We start from the raw sequence: 8,678 nt of genomic DNA on the forward strand, positions 1-8,678 counted from the left end.
GGCATAAAAGAGAGGTAAGGAGGCAGAGTCAGAATGTAGACAACTCTTTTGAGAAGTTTAGTAGTGAAGGAGAGCGGAGAATTGGGCTTTAGTTGGAGAAGATGTGATTTCATGGGAATTCTTTTTTTTAATGATAGATACATAAAATTGGACGTGAACCTATTATGCTTATAGCTCTTATATAATTATAGAACCAAAAGGAATTAGCAAGTTAAATCTACACAAAATTCCCAAAGCAGTTTAATAATATAAAAAAGACAGAATTGCACAGTGTAATGTTTGCCATGTAAAATGGGAATATATATTTTGGAAAATGGCTAGAAAAAAACTATAGCAAAATTCCTACAAAGATAGCACAGGAATATAAATAAAACAATTTAAATTTTCTTCCTATACTTTTCTACATGTTTGAAATTTTCTGTAATGAATATTTATTACTTATATAACTAGCTAAAGATAAGTATTTTTAAAGAAAAGAATAATTGGTGCTAATTTTCAAATAGGTATGAATGTAATGTGCATATATTTTTACTATCTGCATGTAGAAATACCCATCCTGCTTTTCCCATTGTTCATGCTTCTGTTCCCAGGTCCTCTCCTGAGCTTGAGGTCCTTTCCCTTCTAGCACCAAATAGTTCCCAGTCAGTTGAGATCACACAGCCTAGAACAATAACTGGCCATCCTTGTGTAATGTAGTGCTTTTCAACTCGTAAGACAGATGTCCCCTTTGTATAACAACTATTTTGTAACATCGTTTTTACTAGGCTGAAAGGAAATCATAGAAAATCAGGCCCACCTGCACAGACAATTTCCCCCTAAATTAATACAATGTCCTATGTAAAGAAGAGGTACAAGGAAAGAAGTGTACAATAAAATAAACCCTTTGGAATGATTACATTAGAAGACAATAAGAGTCAGATGCTTGCCTATGTCTATGTATGCATAATCAATGTAAATGCACAGCCTCAAATACAGACTAAAACCTCTCATCGGAAGATGTTAGTGAACCAACTCATCATTTTCTAAACTAGTCTTTCCTATATGGACTCTTCCAGTGAGTAACTATTTGGTAGATGAGGCAGTTTTTCTGCCTAGAATTAGTCTAGCTCATAAATAAAGTAGGAAGAATATGGTACCACCTTTGAGGCAGTACTGCTTTAAAAAAGTCAAACTTGAACCTGATTGAGCCTCAGTCTAGTCAACATCAATGGCTCTCAAGGTGTGGTCAGCATCACATGGGACTTGTCACAAATGCAAATTTTTGGGATTTATCCCAGACAAGAATCAGAAATTCTGAGGGTGAGGCCTGGCAGTCTGTCGTAACATGCCATTCAGGTGATTCTGATCCCATTAAAGACAGAAAACTGCTGCTCTAAATGCAAAACCAATTTATAGGAAATACAGAGGAACATACTAAACAACACCCTGGTGATGCGGGAGAAAAAAACATACTATGGGAAACTAGCAGACAAATGATCCAGTTCTTTTAAATGTAAATTGCAAGGAAATAAAAAAGAAATGAAAGGTAAAGTCTCTATCAAGAGAGAGACTTAGGAAACATACCGACCAATTGCAAATTTTAGACCTTATTTGGATCTTAACTCAAATAAACAAATTGTAAAAACATTTTATAAAATTTTTGAGATAGTCCTGGTAATTTGATACTTAGGAAATGTTCATTCTTTTTAAACATGATAACATCATTGATGTGTTAAAATAATTAAATGGGAGACCATTAGACTGAGGTGGCTCTAACCACTGAATTCCTATAATATTAAGGAAACTGAAACCTAACTCAGACTCATGTCCTATAAGTAGCTAATTTAAAAGATAGTCAATCACAGGAGGCCAACTGGGCATTAGTTTGTCTTGAACTTCCCACTGGATAGTCTAAAAGGCAATCATTCAGTGCTCGCTTCGGCAGCACATATACTAAAATTGGAACGATACAGAGAAGATTAGCATGGCCCCTGCACAAGGATGACACGAAAATAAAAAATAAAAAAAAATAAAATAAAATAAAAGGCAATCATTCAAATCTTAACCAATCAAATAATTTCTTTGCCCTGCTTCCAGATTCACCCTATTAAAGCCTTCCTCTCTTGCTCCTTTGGCAGATGCTGAACCAACTCCAGTTTGGAGCTGCCCAATTCATATTAATACATTGCTGTCTGCTCAAATAAACTGTCCAAAATTTTAATGTGCCAAAGTTTCTTTTTAAACAGAAGTTATAGTTATTGGCAAAATGATAGGCTATCTTCAATTTGCTTCAAAATCGTATTGGGTGGGTGGATGAAGGTATAAATGAAAAAAGGTTGGCCAGGAGCGGTGGCTCACGACCATAATCCTAGCATTCTGGGAGGCTGAGGCGGGAGGATGGCTTGAGCCCAGGAGTTTGAAGTTGCAGTGAGCTATGACGATGCCACGGCACTCTAGCCTGGGCAACAGAGTGAGATTCTGTCTCAAAAAAAAAAAAAAAAAAAAAAAAAAAAGTTGACCATGAGATGCTAGTAATTAGGGCTGGATGACAGGTACATGGGGTCCATTATACTATTTTGTCTACATTTGTATAGATTTGAAATTTTCCATAGTAAAAAGCTAAAAAAAAAAAAAAGATAACATTGAGGGGTTTGTGAAAAGAGTTTTACATTTAGAGACAGAACCCCCTGATTGAGCCCTAATTTTTCCGTTTATTTTCTAGCCAGAGTGAGCTGAGGAGCTGGGTAAATTGTTTCATCTCTGTCATCCTCATTTTACTCATCTGTAAAATAGAGTAGTGAGAATTAAATGATACAATGTATTCAAATGGTTTGCAAAGAGCTTTGCTGATAGAAGGTTCTATTACCCAGACTGTGAGTTCCTTCAAGCCAATATGGCATCTTTGAATATTTTTTCAGCAAGGTGTTGGGCATGTAACAAGTGCTCCATAAGTGTTTAGCCTTGGTTTTTAAATTCAATTAAAACATTATTTATTAAATAGATAACTGAATGGATACATTCCAAATTCTAGGTTTCAGATTTCAACACAGTATCATCTTGATCATTCATTCAATGATTAACACTTATAATGAATGAATAAAAGTAGGAGACATAATTTGAAATTATTATTTAGTTAATAACATATGTAGTTAATATTATATATTAATAGTTAATATTTTATCGATTAGTTTAATTTGAACATGTTATACATTCAAATAGAATCTATTATAATATACTATAGATTATAGTCTCTCCTTTTCCTTCATGGTTGCTCCTAGTCTGAAAACAGTGGAAGGTGGGAAGCCCTTGTTCAGGGTAGATATCTCAGTCTTAGAGATACGAAAATAAGCCAAGTTAAAGCAGGGACTAAGTTTTAGCTACCCCACTTCTTTAGTAAATTCCTTTAGACTCCACCAGAGGGAGCGCCATAGTGCTCAGCCTCACCGAGGTGTGGGGTACACAGGAGATGATTCAGTAAGTATGCATTCACTCAGTAAGCAAATGTGTATTGAGCACCTACTATGTGCCTAGTAGTTTTAGGTGCTGGGGACACAGAGACAAATAAGACATGAACCCTGCCCCGAAGGGACTCAGTTTAGAGTGGAGGCAGACATGAAACAAAAAATTACCCTATAGTGCAGCAAAGGCCATAATGTGTTCCAAGCTACTAAGGGAACCATTAACTCTGGCTCTAGGGGTCAGGGAAAGCTTCACAGAATGTGAGCTTAATTTTTTTTTTTTTTTCCAGACAGGGTCTGGCACTGTTGCCCAGGCTGAAGTGCTGTGGGTACCATAGCTCACTGCAACCTTAAACTCCTGGGCTCAAGCGAACCTCCTGCCTCAGCCTTTCGAGTAGCTGGGACTACAGGCACGCACCACCACGCTGGGCTAATTTTTCTATTTTTTGTAGAGATGGGGTCTTGCTATGCTCTTCAGGCTGGTCTTGAACTCCTGGCCTCAAGTGATCCTCCTGCCCTGGCCCCTCAAAGTGCTAGGATTACAGGACCCCGCCCAGTATGGACTTAATTTTGAAAGGCAGATAAGAGTTCATCAGGTGGACAAAGTAGACAGAACAGTATGCACAAATACTTATGTGGAGGTAAGAACGAGCATTCAATTAGTTTGTCGTGGTGAAGAATAAGGTTTAAGGAGCCTGGAAAATGGGGGAGGAGGGGCTGGATAGTTGGCAGGGGCTCGATCATGAAAGGCCTTAATCCATGAAAAGAGAAGAGCTGGTTAATATACACATACAACTCAAAAAGATGAGAGATGTAAAGTAAACTCTCTGGAGGATGATGCCCCTATCATAGTATGCACAAAATAGTTTTTCAGGGAATTTGTTTTTTAAGGGATCCTCAGGGACCATTTATGTACTTCACAAGATCTTCATTCTCATGATTTTATAATCTGTGCCCAGTGTGGTCATTCACTCTCTCATTTTCTTTGGATTTGATCTATGTGACTTTTAAATGTGTTCAAAAATCAAGCCTACTGTCAAAAGCATGAAGACTTACCATCATTAAGCATCTCAGAAATATTATGATTCACGTTTCTAAGGCAATTCTAAAAATGTTCTAGGAATGTGTGGAATAATGTCAGCATCATTAGACTAAAAGCCATACCCAAGGTGACAACTTTAAATGACACTTTTTTGCTCTGTCTTTCTTTAAAAATCTCCTTCGCCCTTGGTTCCTGCTCGTGTAGCTCAGCAGACGTTGACAGTTAACACTGGGACAAACTGGAAGACCGATGTTGCTCAGACATTTCCCTGAGTCTTCCCCTTTCCGAAGCTGGCAGTAGGCACCCCACCGAGCCAGGCAGGAGGGCTTTTTGGCTCTGACTCATATGAGAAGAGTCACATCCTGTTCGCCTGGACAAGCAGCTAGCTGCCCTTTCCACCCAGAAAGGCTTCTGACCCGACAAGTCCAACCTGCTTGTTCCCTTGCAGGCATCAGGCCGCAATGGGAAGCGGAGGGGAAGCTAGGGAGGCGGAACCGCCTTGGCTAACTCAGCACCTTTGCTGCTTTTCAGCATTTGACATATCCATGATGAAAAAGGTGGCATCTGCAGGGTTTCTGAGTATGACTGAGTTTTAAGGGTGTTATGGATTTTTAGCCTGTGAAACATTTTAAATCAGAACAATAAACTCTTAGCATCTGAAGGGCTAGAAGGGTCCTTAGAAGTTACCTGGTCCAATCCCATCATTTTATAAATGTGGAAACTGAGGACCTGAGAGTTTGACATAGGGTGACCTAGGGACAGTCCTGGTTTATGCTTGTTTTTCCAGTGTAAATATCAATAACGCCACTTGCACTCTCAAAAGTGTCCCAGTTTGGAGAATAAATTATATGGTCATCCACACCCTACCTTAGGAGAAAAGAAGGGGTATGAATAGGTGGACAGCAGTGAAGAAGGAATGTGAGAGTGAAGAAACAGTATAAAATATATAGCTCTCTATATAGCAATATATATAGTGCTTCTCAAGATAAAATAGGGAACAATAAATGTACATATAAATATAAATTTAAAAATCTTGGTTAACTTGGAGTTTCTTAGTAGTAGTACTATGGTTAAATTCTGTTTGGCTGTTAAAAACAAATTACTACAATTCATTCATATAAAATACTGAAGAAACAAAGTAGATTAGGGAAAAACTCAAAACGGTAGTATTTTGGGGGAAAAAACCAAACCAGACTTTGGTTTTGCCAAGAAGAGTTTTAGTCAAAACTTTTGCTTTCAGCATTATCCTAAAAGTACTCACTTCTGCTAACCCAGAATCAGTTTGCTCACAAATGTTTACTGCACACCTGCTGTCTGTCAAATACTGTGTTTTATCAATAAGACCGGGCATCTCTTTTCAAAAAGCTGATAAAGTTTCAGTGACTCTGTCTGTTTCAGTGAACTATTACAGATATTTTAAAAGAATGTTGCGGCCGGGCACGGTGGCTCACGCCTGTAATCCTAGCACTCTGGGAGGCCGAGGCGGGTGGATCGCTCAAGGTCAGGAGTTCGAGACCAGCCTGAGCAAGAGTGAGACCCCGTCTCTACTAAAAATAGAAAGAAATTATATGGACAACTAAAAATATATATATAGAAAAATTAGCCGGGCATAGTGGCGCATGCCTGTAGTCCCAGCTACTCGGGAGGCTGAGGCAGGAGGATCACTTGAGCCCAGGAGTTTGAGGTTGCTGTGAGCTAGGCTGACGCCACGGCACTCACTCTAGCCTGGGCAACAAAGTGAGACTCTGTCTCAAAAAAAAAAAAAAAAAAGAATGTTGCATCGGTCTTGTGGCTTGGAATTCTCTTTGTTCCACTGTATTTTCAATTAAAATGTAAATCATTAGTGTAGAGACTCCATCTTTTTTGTTTCCAGTCAAGTTTTTATTCACATACCTAAAAAAGTGTACAAATCAGAATGCTTCAGGCGAAGCATTTTCTTGAAGTGACCATACCTATGAAACAAGCACCAAGATCAAGAGATTGTAGTTTAAAAACCCCAGAAGCTACCCTGTGCCTCCTTCTGATCACTGTCCTCACCCCAAGGATAACCACTGTCCTAACCGTTTACCACCATAAATTAGTTTTGCCTGTTGTTGAACTTGCTATACATGAAATCATATAGTGAATATTCATTGGGTTTTAAAAGCATGTGAATTCATTGCCAATATTTAGAATGAGATATTTCACATAAAAGTCCAGATTTTCTGTTTCTTTCAAAATACCTGCTTGCAAATTGACCAAGGAGTTTAAAAAAAAAAAAAAAAAAAAAAAAAGGAAGAAGAGGAGGAAAAATAAAAATTAAAATAGCCGCAACAAGATCCTTACGGTGATGAAATTTTCTGTGTCTTGACTGAATCAGTGTTAACACCCTGGTTGTGATATTGCACTAGGGTTTTGCAGGATTGGGGGAAGATTGCCATTGGGGGAACTGGGAAGAGGGTACAGGGAATCTCTCTGTATTATTTCTTGTAGCTGCATGTAAATGTACAAGTATCTCAAAATAAAAAGTTTAGCTAAATATAATATACTAAAAGTAAAAACAAAACAAAACAAAATGATGTGAAATACTAGACTTGCCACTTCTCATGGCAAAAACTGGCTGGAGCTGCAGAGCAGATGGGCCTGTGGAGGGGGACGTGTTCCCTGTCATTTGCAGCCGTCCTCACTCACTTTTTAACTGTCTCGCACTTGGCTAGTTGCACTCATTTATTACCTGCCTACTCCCAGGTCTGGGTAAATGCCAGACAGAAGGGGGAGTTATAAACTGTTTTCCTACTTTTTTCAGGGATGTACTTTTTCAGGATTGAATTTTCTCAATCCAGCTTGCCATGGAGGGTCTCACAAGATTTTGGCATGAGCCTTGTCTATTGACTTAGTATTGACTTAGTTTTCTTTTCTTTTCTTTCTTTCCTTTTTTTTTTTTTCAGAGACAAGGTCTTGCTCTGTCACCCAGGCTAGAGTACAGTGTCATGTCATAGCTCACTGCAGCCTTGAACTCCTGCCTCAGCCTTCCCAAGAGCTAGGACTACAGGCTTGCCCCAGGCAATTTTAAATTTTTTTGTAGAGACGGTCTTGCTATGTTGCCCAGGCTGGTCTCTATTTTCTGGCCTCACGTAATCCTCCTGCCTTGGCCTCCCGATGTGCTGGGATTACAGGCATGAGCCACCATGCCCTGCCTGATTTCATTTTCATTTTACATCTTCGTAGGGATCCTGAGAGGGGCCCATGGAGCTCTGCTAGTTGGATGACATTTAATATCAGAATTATCATCATAAAATGATTTTCAGTAACATTATTCTCCTATTTTTAATTTTTCTAGTTCCTTAACTGCCTCTTCTTCTATCTGGATGCCCAGTTGGCAACCCTTAGGGTCAGTCCTTTGATACTGACACTTTGTGACTTTGAACAAGTAACTTTCTCTCTCTGGGTGTCAACATGCCATGTGTACAATAAGGATTGGGGTCATTCGTGTTTCCTAAACCAGTACTCGGTAAACTCTCACGTAGGACCAAATTTTTTCAAATCCATTGTGGACTGATATGTGGTTTTACTGTGTGCGACTAGTACAAGGCTCACACTATACACCTCCTGCCATGCAATTTGCAACACCTGCACTGTTCTAAACCCTGTCCAATGAGTCCTCTGCTCATGGCCTTGGATGTTGTGGCAATGCCAAACGATTTACAATAACTTTAAATGCTTACTGTCAGGTTTTTAAATTATCTCCTTGAGGACCAGTGACAGTTTCCAGATAGCCTTTGGAGATGTATTGTCCCAAATTTTTTCAGTAAACAGAAAGTTCTGGAAAGATTAATAGGTAAGGTATAAAAAACCTGATTCCATGATAAAGGCCTTTGTAAGGCTGGTGGCAGGCACCCCTCCCCTCCCTAATGGAAAAAGAAGAAGCCCACGACCTGCCAAGGACAATGCCTGCAAGGCCCAGCTAAGTTAAAGGACGACCACACCTGGATGGTTACCCTGATAAGAGTCTCGGTTCCTGGAGTCCACACATGCCACTGCCCCCTCCTATTTCTCAATACCCGCCCTAAAACTGCAAAGGACAATTCCTTGTTCTCCCCACCATAAATCTTCCCGCCAAGAAAACCACTACCCTCAGCCCTAAAAACATATGTAAACCCACTCAGACTTCTGGGCGATGCGACTTTTCGGGTCTCTCTCTCTCTCCTGGGACCCGAAAA

The 8,678-nt window shown here is 39.4% G+C and overlaps 1 non-coding gene across 1 annotated transcript; it reads left to right on the forward strand.

Annotated features, from left to right (window-relative positions):
* The first annotated feature begins 1,908 nt into the window (after positions 1–1,908).
* Positions 1,909–2,015, forward strand: LOC138385520 (U6 spliceosomal RNA). Its single transcript, XR_011233754.1, has one exon. It is a non-coding gene; the product is annotated as a U6 spliceosomal RNA (small nuclear RNA).
* The last annotated feature ends 6,663 nt before the right edge of the window (positions 2,016–8,678 follow it).

This window comes from Eulemur rufifrons, chromosome 6 (assembly GCF_041146395.1).
Source record: "Eulemur rufifrons isolate Redbay chromosome 6, OSU_ERuf_1, whole genome shotgun sequence".
NCBI classification, from domain to species: domain Eukaryota; kingdom Metazoa; phylum Chordata; class Mammalia; order Primates; family Lemuridae; genus Eulemur; species Eulemur rufifrons.